Source organism: Falco punctatus (genome assembly GCF_963210335.1).
Source record: "Falco punctatus genome assembly, chromosome: 15".
Taxonomy (NCBI): domain Eukaryota; kingdom Metazoa; phylum Chordata; class Aves; order Falconiformes; family Falconidae; genus Falco; species Falco punctatus.
In genome coordinates this window covers 23335009-23355042 of record NC_137595.1, presented here as the reverse complement: position 1 = coordinate 23355042, position 20034 = coordinate 23335009, and positions in this window count along the sequence as shown.

Here is a 20034-nt window from a genome sequence, read left to right as displayed (position 1 = left end):
GTTTTATATCGAACGGGAGCAAATCATCCCCCCCCAAACCCCATCTATGAGGGTGGAGACCATGGCAGAATTGAGTCCTTTGTCCGCGATTGCTTTAACAATCGCTTGTATATCCTTAGGGCTTAAGGGCGAATGGACCCTCTGTCCCCCGTCCGTCACTCGGACCGGGAATGCTAGTGTGTCTGGTGGGGCCCAATCGGCACATGCAATTTGTATTTTTCTCCAGTCGGTGAGAGTAATTTCTGTCCCCTTATGTCTTTCTTTTCCCGTGAGTGGTAGTATTTTGGTCTTTGTATTTGCAAGCCAAGTCTCCCATGCAGAGTCTGAGTGGGAGTCAGCGTCCACCTGACTGCTCTCTTCCGGGTGCTGGTGGTATGTGGTCGAGCTTCGGCCCCTCCCTTTTCTTGTGTAATCGGGCGGTTCTTTCCCTTTTTGCCCGCCCCGCCTTCCGCTTGGGGAGGCGCCTGCCTTATAAGGATGGTCTTGGGGAGGGTCATTATGATTGGCTTTCTGCCCCCCGCTCGTGATCTTTTCCCTTTTTTGGTCATGCCAATCACTCTTTTCCTTCCCATTCTCCTCCCCCTCCCTTTCAATCCGTGAATTTTCGGCCTCGGCTTTCGCCTCAGCACCCCTGGCCTCTGCAGCCAGTTTGCCCCAAAAGGAGTTCGCCGAGGATTCTGCGGGCGAGCTGAAGATGTTAGAGTCTTTTGGACGCAGAGTGGGCGCGTCACCTTTCTGTCGGCTTTGAGGGTCGACGGAACCCTCCTCAGCCGGGGGGCATGAGGTTTGCGTAGCCGCCCCAGTTCCCACCCGCGGGGTGGTTAACAGACAATCCCTGGCAGCCTTCCAGGTCTCCTGCTCGTGTCTAGCTTTTTTGAGAGCCTGGACGACTTTCCCCCACGCTTTCAGATTTTTCCCACTACCAGTAGACATCGTTTCATCGCATAAAGCGCGGGAACATTTGTCCCACACATCTGGGTGGAGTATATCCACCGGCTGGTCAATGACCCCAAGCTCCAAAAGTCTCTCAACTGTGAGAGTAAAATCTTTGGGCTTACAGTCAATACCCCACTGCCTATGCAGCTGTAATAAGACCTTCGCAAGAGCTTCCAGCCTCTTGGTTGGTCCGGGAGCGTCCTCCCCGCCGGGCTGGTCCTGCCGCTCCGGCCGCCGTTCACCCGACTCCAGGTGAATGTTCCCGGGTTTCGGCGCCACTTGTTGCCTTCACAGGCACGGGTGACCTGGCTCAGGAATGGCACGGCGGCTGACCCCTGGCCGCGCGGTCCATCAGCTCGCAGACACCAATGTAGAGGAATGCAAATGGCGTTTATTGCTGAACGACGCGACACTATATAGCCTAGGTTTACAATGGCACTTCCATCTGCTTACATCATAAACTAAAAGCTTTTGGCCACCTGGAGGGGGGCCCTATGTTTCCGTACAGCGCGAGATCTTCCGGCCGCCAGGCCCTACCTAGCAACAGTCATATCCTCAGGCATCCTACGGGCCCTCCGTTGGCTCCGCACCGACTTGCCTATGAGGATGCACTTGTAGCGTCCCACTGGTGCTTTGGAGCCTTCCTGTACTGCTTGTGCCTGGTGCCCTGGCCCCACATGCCTCCTACCCATGGAAGCTGGCACAGACACCCTGCCAGCAGCACTGGTGCTCCCATGTTCATGGGGGTCATGCACGGGCTTAGGTGCAGGAGCCTTGCTGCTCCTGGCTGCCCGGACCTCATCTCTTCTTGCCCTTTCCACCAGCATCATGCTGCTTTCTGAGTCCTGCTTTTCCGCTGGCCTCTTGCGCAGGACCTCACTCACGTCCCACTGAGCTGCGTCCTGCAGACCCATGGTGTGGGCTGTGGGGCTGTGTGGGGCAGGTGCCTGGCTCCCTGCCTGTGCTGCTGTGCCCTGCTTGCTGAAGAGAGAAGCCGGTTCCTTCGCCGTCTCCTGTTCTGTGGGAGCGAGTGGCGAGCGCTGCTCCTCTTCCTCAGGAGCTACAGCCAGGGCAGCAGCTGCTGGCTTGGTGTTTGTGGAACATGCCTGGTCAGGAGACGCATCCTGCAGGTTCGCAGCTGTGACTCCTGCTGCGTGTGTGCCAGAGCTGCTGGGACAGCAGGACCCCTCCTGGAACTCTGAGAACAAAGGGTTGATCCATGTGCTGTGGATCTTGATGTCCTCTCCTTGGGACAGTTCTTTGGTGCTGATATCTTCCCAGCAACCAAGCTTGGACAGGGCCCCTGGGTGGTTCTTTGGCACTTGCGGGACTATGGCCCTGGGCGCCCTCGACCAGTGGTTCCCGCGGACATGGGGTGCCATGCTTGCAGGACTTCCCCTCCTCGGGTGCTGGCTGCGGGCCAGCTGTCTCCACTCCAGCTCTGGCAGATCTTCCTCCTTCCTGGAGCAGACTGCCACATGTGTCATATCCTCCGGCTTCCTACGGGCCCTCCGTTGGCTCCGCACCGACTTGCCTATGAGGATGCACTTGTAGCGTCCCACTGGTGCTTTGGAGCCTTCCTGTACTGCTTGTGCCTGGTGCCCTGGCCCCACATGCCTCCTACCCATGGAAGCTGGCACAGACACCCTGCCAGCAGCACTGGTGCTCCCATGTTCATGGGGATCATGGACGGGCTTAGGTGCAGGGGCCTTGCTGCTCCTGGCTGCCTGGACCTGATCTCTTCTTGCCCTTTCCACCAGCATCATGCTGCTTTCTGAGTCCTGCTGTTCCGCTGGCCTCTTGTGCCGGACCTCACTTACGTTCCACTGAGCTGTGTCCTGCAGAGCCACGGTGTGGGCTGTGGGGCTGTGTGGGGCAGGTGCCTGGCTCCCTGCCTGTGCTGCTGTGCCCTGCTTGCCGAAGAGAGAAGCCGGTGCCTTCGCCGCCTCATGTTCTGTGGGAGTGAGTGGCGAGCGTTGCTCCTCTTCCTCAGCAGCTGCAGCCAGGGCAGCAGCTGCTGGCTCGGTGTCCATGGGATGTGTCGGGGCAGGAGACGCATCCTGCACGTTCCCGGCTGAGACTCCTGCCGTGTGTGTACCAGAGCTGCTGGGACGGCAGGACCCCTCCAAAAGCTCTGGGAACAAAGGGTTGACCCTTGTGCTGTGGATCTTGATGTCCTCTTCTTGGGACAGTTCTTTGGTGCTGATATCTTCCCAGCAATCAAGCTTGGCCAGGGCCCCTGGGTGGTTCTGTGGCACTTGCAGGACTATGGCCCTGGGCGCCCTTGACCAGTGGTTCCCGCGGACATGGGGTGCCATGCTTGCAGGACTTCCCCTCCTTGGGTGCTGGCTGCGGGCCAGCTGTCTCCACTCCAGCTCTGGCAGATCCTCCTCCTTCCTGGAGCAGTCTGCCACATGTGTCATATCCTCTGGCTTCCTAAGAGCCCTCCGTTGGCTCCGCACCGACTTGCCTATGAGGATGCACTTGTAGCGTCCCACTGGTGCTTTGGAGCCTTGCTGTACTGCTTGTGCCTGGTGCCCTGGCCCCACATGCCTCCTACCCATGGAAGCTGGCACAGACACCCTGCCAGCAGCACTGGTGCTCCCATGTTCATGGGGATCATGGACGGGCTTAGGTGCAGGGTCCTTGCTGCTCCTGGCTGCCTGGACCTCATCTCTTCTTGTCCTTTTCACCAGCATCATGCTTCTTTCTGAGTCCCTCAAGAGGCACCGGTTTGTCTCCTTGTTGGCTGTGGGGCTGCATGGGGCACGCCTGCAGCTCTGCATCCTGCCGGCTGCATCCCACTCACCACAGTAGACCCGAGGAGATGAGACAAGCTGTTGGGGTCTGCTGGCAGCTTCCCTGCCCTGGGAAGAAGATCCGAAGGGTGCTGCTGCCTGCGGCTGCCCATGGCCCACCTGTGGGCAGGAAGAGCACGAGTCAGGTGATGGAGGTGGCTGCCTTGGCACAGCAGCCCCCCAGTGCTGGCAAGCCCAGCCGCAGCACCGAGAAAGATCCATGTGGCCCCGTCCCACCGCCACCACCCCCTCCTGCCCCATCTCTCACCTGGTGCAGGGTCTGCAGCCTGGGCAGCCTGCTCTGGTGCTGGGGGCGGGTGTTCGCCTCCTCATGCGTGGGCATCTTTGGCGGTGTCTGCCGCTGACCTGCCATGGTCACCCGGGGGAGATGCTGCCTCCTGAGGGAGTCGCTCTCCTGGGAGTGGACAGCCCAGGGCTCTCGCCCCTTAAATACCCCCATGGTCACCGTGGAGACACGCATCACATTGGCCTCTGGGCATGATGCGCTGCCTGCATCACAAAGCCCTGGGCAATGGCTGTGGAGATGCCCACGCCCCGCCCGTGAGCACCTGCGCCCCTGTTGAAGTGTCTCACTTGGTGAAGGACGCCAATGGCAATAGCTTTGCCACCAGGCTCTCCAGCATCTTTGGTTTTTGTCAAAGCAAGCCTGCACGGACACGATGCGGGTGGGTTCTCTCCCGTTGCTGGGGGCTGCTGGCTGACACCGAGAGGCGTGGGTGTTGTCCGTGGGCAGCTGCCTTCCCACACGGTGAAGCTTCAGCACTGGCATCAGCTGTGGCTCTGCTCCTGGTGGTTCTGCCTGCTCCGGGCTGAGCGCTCTGGGAAGGGGAAGCATCCGTGAGTGTAGGAATGGGGATGTTTCCGAGGAGCAGCCCTGTGGTTTTCTAAACCTTCTGAGTACTGGGAGCCGAGCAGCGCTGGGCTCTGGGTGTGCCCGGGGCAGCTGCTCTGGCTGAGAGCGCCCTTCCCCTGCGATGCCTCTGCTGTCTCGCTGTCTGCCATGGGCTCTCCTCCCAGGTTGGAAGGGGGTGGCGTTTGGATCTTGGCTGAAGTGCATTCTTGATGGACGCGACCAGAAGGGGCAGATGTAGGCCTGTACGCCTTCAGCACCTTCCTAAGGGGCTTGTGCTGCTTTCCCCCCACAAAGACGGAGAGCCTGTGTTTCATGATGTGAGGTGGTTTCCTCTCTCTTGCCGCAGGGCAGCAAGCCATGGATCTCCCTGCCCCGTGGAAAGGGTATCCGCCTGACCATTGCTGAAGAAAGAGACAAGAGACTGGCAGCCAAGCAGAGCAGCGGGTGACCTCCAGCTCGGGTCAGCCATGGTCCTTTCAGTGTATTAATTATACCGTTCACCAAGTGGCGGTGTGAGTGGCTGAGGAGCATCCAAGGGCTGGAGGGAGCCGTGCTGTGCCAGTGTGAAGCCACACTCCGCTCTCTAGAAGGGCCTGCTGATGCGGGGAGACTCCTGGTGACCTGAGCAATCACCAGAACCATCTTCCAGAAGGGCAAGGGGGAGCGGTAGGAGACCCTCCAGGCTGGTCCGCTCCTGGGAAGGTGCTGGCAGAAACGCTCCTGGACACCATTCCCAGGGACATGCTGGAGGAGCCGGGCTCTGGAAGAGCCAGCTGGGCTCTCCCTGGGGCCAGTGGTGCCAGACAGGCTTGAGGCTCGCTGGGATTGCCCCTGGGCGCGGGACTGAGCAGAGAGGGGAGGCTCCGTGACCAGTGCCAGGGGTGGGTGGTGCATTGGCCGGTGAGTTGGGCTTTGGCGGGGGGCGGTGCTCAGCATCCTGAGCCCAGCTGGCTGCTGCTTACTGGGATGGATGGTCCCTCACGGGCTGCTCTTCAGTGCCTTTCCTCGGAGGCGGAGTGTTGGGGTCTGCAGCATGTCTGCAGACGAGTTAGTTGACTTTAAAGCCTTGTCTTAAAGTCGTGTTCCTTTAAGACAGCCACAAAAATGACAAGTATGTGAACAGGAAGTGAAGAACCGGGGCTTAGAACCGCAGCAAACGGGCACCTACAGCAAGAGCAAAGAGCAAGCAAGAGGAAGACGACAGCAAGCCTACCAGGGTCTGACACATGTACCATCTAAGATCTATAAGCAATCTGTACAGATAATAAAGGCCATTCTGGCCATTTTGTCTGAACCCAGCCACGTAGTTATAGTGTTTTTATGTCCGTCTCGCCTTGCGTCACCACAATTGGTGACCTCGATGTGCCGATATGATCCCAGTAAGGGGTATCAGGAGGAGACCCTGAGACTGTGCCCCCAATAAGGGGTGTCAGGAGCAGATCCTGAGGCTGTGACCAGCGGGTGTCTGGGGAGGTGGAGCCTGGTGAAGCGGAATAGCACAGCAGGCGGCTGCTAGATCCCGGGAGAACGTGACGCCGGTAAGGTGAGCCACCAGGGACAGCATGGGGACTAAGTTCTCTAAGGAAGATACCATTGTGCTGTCAATGTGGAAGTTAGTGTTACAGAAATGTGGAACTACTTTAGATGGGCTGCGGTTAGGAAGTATGGTATTGAGGGCCAAGAGACACGGAGTAGAAACGTCCAGCGTGACTGCTCTTAGTGTGTTGACCTGTGACAATTTAGGATCAACACTGTCAGAAGCTGTGATGAAAGAGGACAAAGAGGCGTCGGGGCATTTGGCTACACGGGGACTGCTTAGAGATGCTGTGGGGGTGTGGATAACTGGCTAGCTGAAAAAAGGTCTCATAGACATAGTCCAGCTGGCTGGACAAAAATGTACATCGCTCTCAGCTTATCTGAAGTAAAGCAAAATACACTGTCTTTGGCTGTTTTTCTTACACAATAACAGGAAGATTTCGGTGGGAAAAGAATGTTGCAGGTGGGAACAGATAACTACAGAAGAGAAACTAAGGGCGGGCTTGGTATTTAGGCAACTAACCAATAATGAGCTTAACTTTTGTAATATGTATGAGCTAATTATAGGAAGGCATAAAAGGTGACTGTAAGAGACAATAAACGAAGTCTGCTGATCACTCATATTGAGTGACTGTGTCTTCCCTCCGTCGCGACATGGGGGGCTTAAAAAATGAGCAAGATGTGAGTGGGGGCTTGAAAAGTCAGCAAGATGTGAGTGGGGGTGTATCACCCAAACCTGCCCTGGATCCCCCTCCAACTACAGACAGGAGGGTGAGGGGGCGGGGGAGGGGGAGAGTCCGTGCCCCTTACCAGACGCCACTCCTCAATGTCCCAAAGCCCCTAAATAAGCCCAGCAGCATTGACCTATGTTCGGTAGCGATTCCGAGGACAAGGACAACAAGGAGAAACCTCGGTGGACCGATCCCTGCCCCCCTGAGTCCCGACGGCATTTGTGCCAGCCCACACTCCCTCCTCCCCCAGCTTCTTCTCCTTTCCCGCCTGCCCCCTCAGCTCCTCCCCTGCCTCCACAGGATGGAAATGCCAAAAATCCGGAATCGTGCCCAGCTATGACAAGGTTATCAGTCAGAGGCGGTGAAGAATGTGGAGGTGGTAGAAATCCAGTATCCAACGTTACGGTAATGCCGCGCAACCCTTGGCAATTTTGGCAGGCTGTAAAAGATGGGGCACTACAAGAGGGAAACTGGGATTTCGTAGAACATATAGACGGACCGCTCCTTGATGTTACAACTCCTTCCACCGCTGCGCCGCATGCATATCCTGTTACAACAGGAGATGCGGGGCTGCTGGTAATCCCAATGTTCATACACCGCTTGCTTGGAAAATAGTGCAGGTCTTGCAAAACACTGTTTCTCAGTACGGGGTGAATTCGTCGGCTACAATGCAATTCTTGCGTGTGCTTACCACGGACACTTGGACTCCTTTTGATAGTTCTCAGATGGCACAGATCATGTCCCAACCTGTGCAACTAGCGGTCTTCCACGCAACCTGGCGGGTAGCTGCGCAACAGCAAGGGCTGCCGAATCGAAACCTTCCGCAAGATGATCCCCGGGTTGGTAATGGGCCTGATGTGTTGGTGGGTACTGGGCAGTATGCCAGCCCTCAACATCAGGCTCAGTGCTCCCCCCCCTAGTATTCGATCAAATAAAAAATATAGGCATGCAAGCAATAATGAAAACTGCACAATTAGCAGAGTCAAATGAGCGTTATCCAGCAATTAAGCAAGGCCCAAAAGAACCATTTTTGCCATTTGTGGAAAAGTTGCAACATGCTGTTGCCTCTCAAGTGTTTGACCCTCACCTGCGTGCCATGCTAGTAAGGCAATTAGCCAAAGATCGTGCTAACGCTGATTGTCAAAAAATAATAGAAGGATTGCCAGGAGGATCCAGCTTAGAAACTGTGATATCAGCCTGTGCCAAGGTAGGTGCCTTGGAACGCAAAATAGCAGTAATGGCTGCTGTGCAAATGCAATGTTACTCTTGCGGTAAGTCAGGACACCTTAAACAGGACTGCCCCTCCAAAAAACAATGCGTGGCAAAACCTAGACTGTCCACGGCAGAAATTCCTTGTTTCCACTGTGGAAAGAAAGGACACTTTGCAAAGCAATGTCATTCTCGTTTTGATAGAGAAGGATTCCACGCACCGGGCCAGGGAAACGCTCACAAGAGCGCGAGGAGGCGCGCAATGACACAAGTACCTCTGGCTGCCACACCAGCCAGCCAGCCTTATGTGAGCAATTATCAGGGAGGACCCAAGGATCAGCAGGGATGGATGGATGCACCAGTGAATCAGTAACTCTAGCCAACCATGGAGTGTTTAAGGTCCCTCTGAATGCTCATGGGGCCAACAGGGAAGGGCCTTAGTGCCTTACTAATAGGTCGATCTAGTACTACTTTACACAAGATCCAAGTCCATGTTGGTGTTATTGATGCAGACTTCACAGGTTAAATATGTGCCTTAGTTTCCACACGGGTGCCTCCTGTTACAATTCCAAAAAATACAGGCCTTGCTCAACTTGTGCCTTTTGTGAGTTGTGTTTCCCGAACAGAGCCTGCATGGCGGGGTGATGAAGGATTCGGCTCCGCAGGAATACCTCAAGCGTGTTGGACGCAAGAACTATCTCCACAACGACCTAACCTGACCTGCACTGTGGCGTTATCGGGAGGTACTCCTGCACAAGTGCAGTTGAGCGGTCAGTCTTCTGGATACCGGAGCAGACGTAACTGTCGTATGGAGCAAAGACTGCCACCTCAAAGGGCTTTGGTAAATAACGCAGCGGGAGTTGTAGGTCTGGGGGGCATGACTACTAGCTGCCTGTCTGTAAAACCTATACAGATCAAAACACAAGATGGACAGACTGCCTCCGTCTGGCCATATGTTACCACCGCACCACTCACTTTGTGAGGCCGAGATTGCTTAGGACAATGTGACAGAAAGCTTAGAAATAACTAGATTAACAGGAGATGGAAAACTTAGAATAATTAAATTTCTCATTGTATGCACAAAGAGGAGCTTCACAGTGTGACTTGGCAAATGAGGCGAGGAGCTTCACAGTAGGACTTGGCAAATTAGGCCCGGTCCTGGGGCCCTTTGTACTGATAAGGTGGACCTGGGGTGCTCTGTGTGCCGATAAGAAGACACTGGCATGCGAACCTCTGTGCCTTGAGGTAGGAAAACTGGATCTGTCCCGTTTTATGGATTGGGAGAAACTCAAGACACGACTGAGTCTGCGCAAAGAGTGAAGGTGAAAAGCTCAGAGCGAGGGAGACTACTAAGCCTTCATCCTCAACGACCCCCCGCGAGCACCACCAGGAGGCAGTGAGCAAGTGCAAATGGGAGGAAACTTATGTTAGTGACTTCTGGGTAGACTCATTATCCTAACCCAACCTCTTCTTGGGCATCTATTGAATATGTATGAATGTATACTTGAAATCACACGTGCACAAAGAAGTCGGGGCAGCAGGTGCTTTTGGAATTATCCACCCTGATGCCCGCCGGTGAATTAAACGTGCCTGCTTTATAGCCTGTCCTGAGTTACAGAGTTTAATTCCGCACGTCAAATGGGGAGTTTGTATCACCACGGATTTTTAACTGGGACCAACATTCTACAGGGAGCGAAACAGCCTAGCCTTGGTCTCACTTGGTTAACCGATAAACCAGTATGGGTAGATCAGTGGCCCCTGCCCCAGGAAAAGCTGTGTGCCCTGCATGGATTAGCGAAGGAGCAATTAGACGCGGGCCACACTGAAGAATCACATAGCCCGTGGCAGACCCCTGTATTTGTGATAAAAAAGAAATCAGGTAAATGGCGATTGTTGCTTGACCTGCGTAAAGTCAATGCACTGACGGCCTCTATGGGGGCCTTGCAGCCAGGATTGCCGTCTGCCACCGTGACACCAGTGGAGTGAGACATTTTAGTTACTGATCTGAAAGATTGTTTTCTTACCATTCCTTTAGATCCAAAAGACAAAGCCGAGTTGGCCCTTACAGTACCAACTAGAAGTAGCTCTGAGCCCACAAAAAGCTACCACTGGACCGTGCTGCCTCAAGGCATGAGAAACCTGCCAACCATTTGTCCATGGTTTGTAGCCCAAGCCCTGAGCTCAGTGAGAGACAAATACCAAGATGTTTACTGTTATCATTACATGGATGACATCTTGCTAGCAGCACCGTCAAAAGAGCTGCTGGAGACAGTTGAGAAGGATGCCAGGCACAGTTTAGCAGAGTTTGGATTGATTGTAGCTCCTGAAGAAGTTCAGAGGCAAGAGCCCTGGAAATATCTGGGCATGAATGTGCTGAAGAGAACTGTGTCTCCACAACCTATCAAATTGAAACTGGACGTAAAGACCTTGAGCGATGTCCAAAAGCTTGCAGGAATGCTGAATTGGCTACGGCCTTGTTATTTAGGCCTTACTAATGAACAAAGGCAACCTTTTTTGCAACTTTTAAAAGGAGACACAGATCTTTTAGCCCCAAGGCATTTCACACCTGCAGCCTTGGCACTTGTGAAAGAAGTCAAACAGTTGATCTCTGCACGACATGTGTGGCGTGTAGATATCACGCTTCCTTTAAGTGGTTTTCTTTTAATGGACCAGTCTTCTCCTTATGCTATGTTGGCCCAGTGGAACCAGGCTTGGGAAGATCCACTGCATGTGATTGAGTGGTTGGTTCTGCCTTTGCAGCCTAAGAAAACCGCTGTTGGATGGTACAAACTTGTTGCCGATTTGATCATAAAAATCCAAAAGTGATGTTTAGAGTGGACTGGAGTTGATGCGTCAGCTGTGATTAGCCCCGTACAACAATTCTCTTTTGAATGGGTGCTGTCAAACTCTACTGCCAATATTCAAGGGCAAGCTCAGTACCATCATCCACCTCACCCACTTTTGAAAATGACTGTAGATCTAACTTTGCAGCCACGGCAACTGAGTCAGAGACGACCAGTCAAAGGTGGCACGGTATTTGCAGACGGGTCTGGAAAAAACGGGGAAAGCCGTAGTTGCTTGCAAACAGAATGGGCAATGGCATTCCCAAATTGTGTGTCGGGAAGGATGCCCGCAAGCTGTAGAGTTACGGGCTGCGGCCTTGGCATTTCGATACTTCCCAGGCCCTCTTAATCTCGTTACTGATTCAGCCTGTGTGGCAGCCCTCCTTCCCAAGTTAGAGATGGCTGTCCTTGGCCATGTCAACAATCCCAACCTTTTTGCAGGTTTGACTTTAGTTTGGGAAGAGATTTGGAAACGCCATTCTCCATTTTATGTTACGCATGTTAACAGCCATGCCTCCCTACCCGGTTTTGTCATTGAAGGCAATGCTAGAGTTGATGCTCTGGTTTCTGTGGCTCTGTTGGTGCCTGTTCCTGATGTCCACCAGCAGGCTGTGTTAGCCCACCAGTTTTATCATCAGAATTGGCGATCCTTGTATCATCAGTTTGGTCAAAAGGGTCTCTCTCAGGCTGCTGCAGGCAGTATTGTTGCAGCCTGTGCAGACTGTCAAAATGTTACCTCCTTGCCCGATTATGGAGTTAATCCTAGAGGCCTTCAAGCTTTACCGCTTTGCCAAACAGATGTAACTCATTACAATGAGTTTGGCAGACAAAAACATGTCCATGTTACAATAGATACATATTCTTCTGCAATGATTGCTACTGCCCGCACAGGTGAGACCACTCGTGACGTCATTTGGCCCTGGCAACGTGCTTTGTCTGTGCTCGACGGTCCCCCTTGCAATCAAAACGGACAACGGACCTGCCTATAGCTCTAAGTCCGTCAGTCAGCTCCTTTCCCTGTGAGGGATCTCCCCCAAATTTGCTCTTCCCCATTCCCCCCGGGCCAAGCCATCGTTGAACGCATGAATGGTACTCTCAAACGCCTGCTTGAAAAACAGGGAGGAGGAATGAAGGGAATGACCCCAGAGGCACGTTTAGAGAAAGCACGCTACGTTTTGATCTTTTTGAAAATCTCTGCCGACCGTGCGGTGCCTCCCATTGTGCGACACTTTGTGTCAATTGGTGCTAAGCAGCAAAAGCACAAAGGCGTCTTAGTACGCCTGAAAGACCCTTGTACCGGGCATTCGTCAGGACCGCATGGATTGTTAACCTGGGGGAGAGGTTATGCTTGTGTGTCTACAGGTGAAGGTCCGCGATGGATACCTGCTGGCTGTGTGCGGCCTGAGCTTAGCGTGCCGGATCGTGGGAGCACCGCTGCTGCCAGTCAACCCAACAACTAATGTGCGGTCTCCTTAGCACAGCAACTGAACCCGTCCTGGTTTGGTGTGTCTGTGGTGCAAGGCAGTCAACCTTTCCACACATGTCTGGTTGATGTGGCCTTCCTCAAAACTTGCAACGTGTGTTAACAGACATTATTGCGTAAAAGCGAACGTACGATTTTGACAAAGACTTTGGGGAATGAAGGACCTTACTGAAAGCCTTCCGATATTTGGGATAATCGGTTACCTCTGTATAACGTTAAACCGCAAGAAGTTGATATTGTTGGCACTTGGAATGCCGACAGCTGTTTTTCTGTAGATGCTAATGTAGTAGGAGGCCATGATGGGACCATGACACCCGCATAAATCAACCCGTGAACATGTTGATAAGCATAATGCGCTTAAACGCGATATAGCTTTAGATGAAGCGTGTAATGACGTAGTTGATTTATGGAACCGATGGGAACATATTGCAGCAGCTCTTTGCTTACCCGGAGCAGCAGCAGGGAAAGCATTAAAAAAGTTAAATCACCTTCTTTGTTAGGTAGTTAAGAATGTGAGTCAAACCTCTAGTGTTTTGGGATTGTTAGCTGATGATTTGCCAGGAGTACAACATGCAGTTTTACAAAACAGAGCAACTATTGACTTTTTGTTGTTGACTCAGGGAAATGGCTGAGAGTATTTTGGTGGCATGTGCTGCATTGATTGTAGGCGCCCCATTGCAGCAACATGTTACCAAAATCTGAGAAAATGTCGGGCTTTTGGCATCGATTCACTCGACTGGCAGGATTGATTGTTTGCTATTGCCTTGTTTGCCATTGTGTTTGCAAAGGACCCTGCAGCACACAGCAAACCTGGTACTAGCCATTCAAAACCAAAAAGGGGGATTTTTTGGGGTCTGCAGCGCGACTGCAGATGAGTTAGTTGACTTTAAAGACTTGTCTTAAAGTCGTGTTCAAGACAGCCACAAAAATGACAAGTATGTGAACAGGAAGGGAAGAACCGGAGCTTAGAACCGCAGCAAACGGGCACCTACAGCAAGAGCAAAGAGCAAGCAAGAGGAAGACGACAGCAAGCCTATCAGGGTCTGACACATGTACTATCTAAGATCTATAAGCAATCTGTACAGATAATAAAGGCCATTCTGGCCATTTTGTCTGAACCCAGCCACGTAGATATAGTGTTTTTATGTCCGTCTCGCCTTGCGTCGCCACAGTGGAGCGTGTGAGGAATCACAATGACAGCAGGGGTAGGGGAGGCCCCCGCACTGCGGGTGGCAGTGGCAGTGGTGGAGGCTTGGCAGCTCTCGGGGGGGAGTTGGCCAGGCCAGAAGCATGGGCTGCTGCGGGCCCCAGGAAGTCCAGCAAAGGCAGGTGCTGAGCAGCGGCTCGGGGATGGGCTGATGCCCCCTGCCCAGGGGCTGTGGCTGTGGCCGGGTGGCTGGAGAGCAGCAGTGCCTGTGGGAAAGGCCCCAGAGGCCAAGGTGGGCAGGGGCGTGCGGCGTGCCCGGGCAGCAAGGGCAGTTCCGCAGGCCGGGCTGCGCTAGCGAGGGCACAGGCGGCACTGCGGGGAAGGGGTTCCTCTGTGCCATGGGCCCAGGGGAGTGCGTGCCCGGGCACTGGGTGCGGGCTGGGGCTGCGCGGGTCCGGGCAGACACGGGCCCCGTGGAGCGAGGCCAGCGGAGGCCCCATCTGGCTGGGAGCTGGAATGCCAGAGGCATGGGCAGAGGCCGAGGGCACAGGCTCTGCTCAGCGTGGAGAAGAGGGAGCACAGGGGCTCTCCAGCTCTGCCTGCTGGCGTGGGCCTTGCCTGCACGGGTCTTTCTGCCAGGGTGGAGCAGGCACACATGAGCCCTGGGGGAAAATGGTCAGCTTTTATTGGCCTCAGAAAGCACGCAGGGCCCAGCAGAGGCTGGCACCACGATGTCCTCAGGGCAGCTGAATGCGTGGGGCGCAGTCCCGGCAGCCATCCCTCCAGTGCCTCCCTGCGCTGCTCCTTCCGCATGCAGCACGGGCTCAGGGGCAGCCGGCACCTTCATGGGCCCCGCTGGCAGCAGGGCGCTGCTGCTCTCGCTGTGCCGTGATGCAGGGACAGCAGAAAGCCCTGCGCAGAGCCCTGAGCACCCTGCGCAAGAGGGAGGGCCGTCGCCGTCGAGCTGGGGTGTGCGGCAGGGCGGCGATGCCTGTGGAAGAAGGAGAGCTGTAGGCAAGGGGCTGGGCAGGTAATGGGCAAGGTCCTGCCTGCTCCCCACCACCGAGGGCTTTCCCCAGGGAGGGGTGTCCAGGGAACGGCCAGCCCCTCTGCACGCAGTCCTGCCGCCCTGGCCTGGGCGCAGGTCGCCGGGACAGCTGGACCGGGCCTGCCCTTGCCGAGGCAGCGCTCGACTCGGACGTACCTGGGTCATCCTCGGGCTCATCCCTGGAGCCGGAGCAGGGCGATGTGTTACCACTCTGCTCGGAGGCTGCCTGGCCCTCCGGGGGATCAGCGTGGGGGTCCTGGAAGAGCTCCAGGCTGATGTCTTCCCACTTGTCGTCCTCCTTGGCCAAGACCCCTGGCGCCTCCTATAAAAACATGAACAACAAAGGGAGAGCTAAGCATCCGCCACTGGATGCGGGGAGAAACAGGCGCTTGGGGATGGGGTTTCGTGGTAGGCTTGGCAGTGTTAGGTGTCGGGTTGGCTGGGCTTACGGTCCTGCAGCCAGAGGAGGGCTGCGTGTCGCCTCTGTGCTGGGAGGTCGCCTGCATGGGGAGAGCAAGACTAAAGGCGCGGGCAAGAGGGTGGTGGTGGTGGTGGGGAGGAGATGGAGAGGATGTCCACCAGCCATGTCCCTGCCACACATGCCCTGGGCGCCGCGCCTGCCTCCGGTACCTGGGGATGCTCGGTGCTGGCCACGCGCCCCTGGCTCACCTGGTGCCAAGGCTCCCAAGGCAGGGGACAAGTTGTCTCATTGTCTCCGTTCTCTGCTGCTGGGGCAAGGTGTGGTGTGGCGGTGTCGTCCACAGCATTTTCAGGCAACGAAAAAGCCCCTTCATGATCGTGTGCTGCCGGGGAGACGATGGCTGCACTAGCCTCTCCTGGATGGTCTCCAGACATGGGAGAAGCCATGTGTTCTCCATCCTGGCGTTCGTCTGGGACAGGAGAGGCTGTGCTGGGCTCTCCCTGAGGCTCTGCAGCCAATGTAGACTCGCTCTCCTCAGTTGCTGCACGTGGTTTTAGTGCCATCGCCGCATCCATGCTTTGTGCCGAGTGCCGCTGTTCCACCGGCTGCTGGCTGCGTTCTTGGATCACAGCCTCAAGCTCGTGCAGGAGATCACTCACGTCCCACTGAGCTGCGTCCTGCAGAGCCACGGTGTGGGCTGTGGGGCTGTGAGGGGCAGGTGCCTGGCTCCCTGCCTGTGCTGCTGTGCCCTGCTTGCCGAAGAGAGAAGCCGGTGCCTTCGCCGCCTCCTGTTCTGTGGGAGTGAGTGGCGAGCGTTGCTCCTCTTCCTCAGCAGCTGCAGCCAATGCAGCAGCTGCTGGCTCGGTGTCCATGGGATGTGTCGGGGCAGGAGACGCATTCTGCACGTTCCCGGCTGAGACTCCTGCCGTGTGTGTGCCAGAGCTGCTGGGACGGCAGGACCCCTCCAAAAGCTCTGGGAACAAAGGGTTGACCCAGATGCTGTGGATCTTGATGTCCTCTTCTTGGGACAGTTCTTTGGTGCTGGTATCTTCCCAGCAACCAAGCTTGGCCAGGGTCCCTGGGTGCTTCTTTGGCACTTGTGGGACTAAGGCCCTTTTGGCCGTCGCCCAGTGCTTCCCGCGGACATGGGATGCCATGCTTGCAGGACTTCCTGCAGGACTTCCCCTTCTCCGGTGCTGGCTGTGGGCCAGGAATCTCGACTTCAGCTTCTGCAGATCTTCCTCCTTCCTGGAGCAGTCTGCCACATGTGTCATATCCTCCGGCTTCCTACGGGCCCTCCGTTGGCTCCGCACCGGCTTGCCAATGAGGATGCACTTGTAGCGTCCCACTGGTGCTTTGGAGCCTTCCTGTACTGCTTGTGCCTGGTGCCCTGGCCCCACATGCCTCCTACCCATGGAAGCTGGCACAGACACCCTGCCAGCAGCACTGGTGCTCCCATGTTCATGGGGGTCATGCGCGGGCTTAGGTGCAGGGGCCTTTCTGCTCCTGGCTGCCCGGACCTGATCTCTTCTTATCCTTTTCACCAGCATCATGCTGCTTTCTGAGTCCCTCAAGAGGCACCGGTTTGTCTCCTGTGCAGCGTTGGTGTTGGCTGTGGGGCTGCATGGGGCACGCCTGCAGCTCTGCATCCTGCCGGCTGCATCCCACTCACCACAGTAGACCCGAGGAGATGGGACAAGCTGTTGGGGTCTGCTGGCAGCTTCCCTGCCCTGGGAAGAAGATCTGGAGGGTGCTGCTGCCTGCGGCTGCCCATGGCCCACCTGTGGGCAGGAAGAGCACGAGTCAGGTGATGGAGGTGGCTGCCTTGGCACAGCAGCCCCCCAGTGCTGGCAAGCCCAGCCGCAGCACCGAGAAAGATCCATGTGGCCCCGTCCCACCGCCACCACCCCCTCCTGCCCCATCTCTCACCTGGTGCAGGGTCTGCAGCCTGGGCAGCCTGCTCTGGTGCTGGGGGCGGGTGTTCGCCTCCTCATGCGTGGGCATCTTTGGCGGTGTCTGCCGCTGACCTGCCATGGTCACCCGGGGGAGATGCTGCCTCCTGAGGGAGTCGCTCTCCTGGGAGTGGACAGCCCAGGGCTCTCGCCCCTTAAATACCCCCACGGTCACCGTGGAGACACGCATCACATTGGCCTCTGGGCATGATGCGCTGCCTGCATCACAAAGCCCTGGGCAATGGCTGTGGAGATGCCCACGCCCCGCCCGTGAGCACCTGCGCCCCTGTTGAAGTGTCTCACTTGGTGAAGGACGCCAATGGCAATAGCTTTGCCACCAGGCTCTCCAGCATCTTTGGTTTTTGTCAAAGCAAGCCTGCACGGACACGATGCGGGTGGGTTCTCTCCCGTTGCTGGGGGCTGCTGGCTGACACCGAGAGGCGTGGGTGTTGTCCGTGGGCAGCTGCCTTCCCACACGGTGAAGCTTCAGCACTGGCATCAGCTGTGGCTCTGCTCCTGGTGGTTCTGCCTGCTCCGGGCTGAGCGCTCTGGGAAGGGGAAGCATCCGTGAGTGTAGGAATGGGGATGTTTCCGAGGAGCAGCCCTGTGGTTTTCTAAACCTTCTGAGTACTGGGAGCCGAGCAGCGCTGGGCTCTGTGTGTGCCCGGGGCAGCTGCTCTGGCTGAGAGCGCCCTTCCCCTGCGATGCCTCTGCTGTCTCGCTGTCTGCCATGGGCTCTCCTCCCAGGTTGGAAGGGGGTGGCGTTTGGATCTTGGCTGAAGTGCATTCTTGATGGACGCGACCAGAAGGGGCAGATGTAGGCCTGTACGCCTTCAGCACCTTCCTAAGGGGCTTGTGCTTGCCAACTTCCACCGCTTTTCCTCTCTGACAGGGAGAGTTGTGCCCCTGTCCATGTTTTCTGGTTGGTGGTGGCTTTTTCTCCCTTGCTGCAGTGCAACAAGCCATGGATATCTGCTCCGTGGAAAGGGCATCCACCTGAGCAGTACTGATGAGATTGACTGGAGACTGTCTGCCAAGCAGAGCAACATGTGAAGTCCAGCTTGGGCCAGCTCTGGTCCTTCCAGTGTGTTCATTAAATCATTTAATGTCTGGATGTGAGTCTGCATGGCTGGAGAGCTGCAGCACCTGTGGGAAAGGCTCTGGAGGCCAAGGTGGGCAGGGGTGGGAAGTGTGCCTGGGAAGGAAGGGCAGTCCCACTCGTGTTTTCCCATCCCCATCTAGGAAAGAAGAGCTGTGCCCATGTTCCTGCCCATCTAGATGCTCTCAGCCCAGGCCCACCTCAGTTCTTTCTCTTCTGCAGCTCCACAGACCCATGGCCACCATTCAAGAAGCCCAGTGCTCAGCGGCTTGGAGGCTGTAGGATGGGTAGGGGTTGAGCAAGCAGGATCACCCGTCTACTTCCTGCTTCCTTCTGTGTAGAAGTATGTCTGCAGAAGCGTGGCCTTAGAATCTCTGAAGATCTGCACAATCCAGGCCTGGTATTAGAATAGGCCTGTAATCAGAATTGTGCTGAAGTTGCTGTGCTGAAGTTAACAAGAAAGGTAGCCTTGAGCTATTCTTGAATCCTGAGACCAAGTAATTACGTTGTGCCAGCAGGCCGTGGCTGTAACAAGCTGCAGCTGCTGGGAAAGCAGGCGCAGGGCCAAGGAAGATAGGGAGCGGTATGGGAATATAGGGAGTAACAAACTACGAGGCTGAAGCACAGCAACACAATTAGCTACATGGATAGAATGCTTATTTTAGTCATGATAATTAGGGGTGTGAGAACCACGTGTGCTTAGAGACTACTAACCAATTGTATTTTTGCTTTACAAATATGCACGTGTATCAATTCTATATAAGTAGCGTTAGAAACTAATAAAGTTGAGCAAGATGCATAACTCATATTGAGTGTCTTCTTGACTCCGGCAAACCCTTCTTCCAACACTTCTGGTTCTGGAAAACACGGTCAGCTTTTCCGTCTATTATGCCAGTGCTTGCATTTGCAAGAGGAGCAGGAAAGAATGAGAATCTGTTGCACACAACTGATGCCATTAGTGTCAGGTTTTTTCCCACAACAGATGAGAAATTTTAGTAGCAGCCGAGGGAGAGTCAACTCCCTGGCTCCAGGAAGACGACACACTTTTCCCTTGGCAATGTTTTATAAGAGAAGGACCACGCAGGCACAGCACAGTTGGAAGTAAGACTCTGCTGCTGGGATGATGTCAGGAGGTTCATCTCCCAACATGCCACAGGAGCACATGCTTGCACAAGCTCCAAGCCTGGACCGTGGTTCCTGGGATCCAGCTCAATCATGATTTTCTACCCAGTTCTCCCTCCTTGCAGCAGCAGCCGCCCTGGACTCCTCACATTTACAGTTGTAGCTCATCCTGAAACGGAGCAAGGCTGCAGGCTGATGTCTTCGCCCATGTTAAGTGTGTAGGCCCTGGGAGGATGTGAGCCAGATGTCTTGGCCTGGTGGCTGAAGGCCTGTGGCACCGCCTTCCCTGCAGCTGACACACTAGTTTTTCATGCTGAGGAACATCTCCAACATAAGCAGAAACAATTGCAGACCATGGGATGAACTTTTTGGCAACACTGGAGCACTTCCTGAGGCAGGGGAAGCAGGGGCAGTTGAACACCCTTCCCCTCACATGCCAAAAGCATCAACCTGTCTCCATGGATATACTACCTCCCTCTCTGACTCCCAACCCACTCTGTCGTGTTATATGCCGTTCCTGCATCCCATTTTACCTGGCACACACAGCCAAGAGCTGAGTGTGATTAGAAAGGACTCAAATTCACCCATGGCGGCCAGAGAACTAATAACATGCTCCTGACATCATCATGCCCCCTGTGTCCTGCATCACCAGTGACTGGTTCTCCCCACCCACTTCATCCTGTGCTCTCCAAATATGCATTAGCACACTTCCTCCATCACTCTGATAATTCAGTCCCTTACCTCCTGTCCTAGCAACGGTAAGCCCCTCTCCTTATTTTTCCCATCCTTTCAATACCCCATCTTACACTGGTCACCAGGTTGGAGCACACACCTG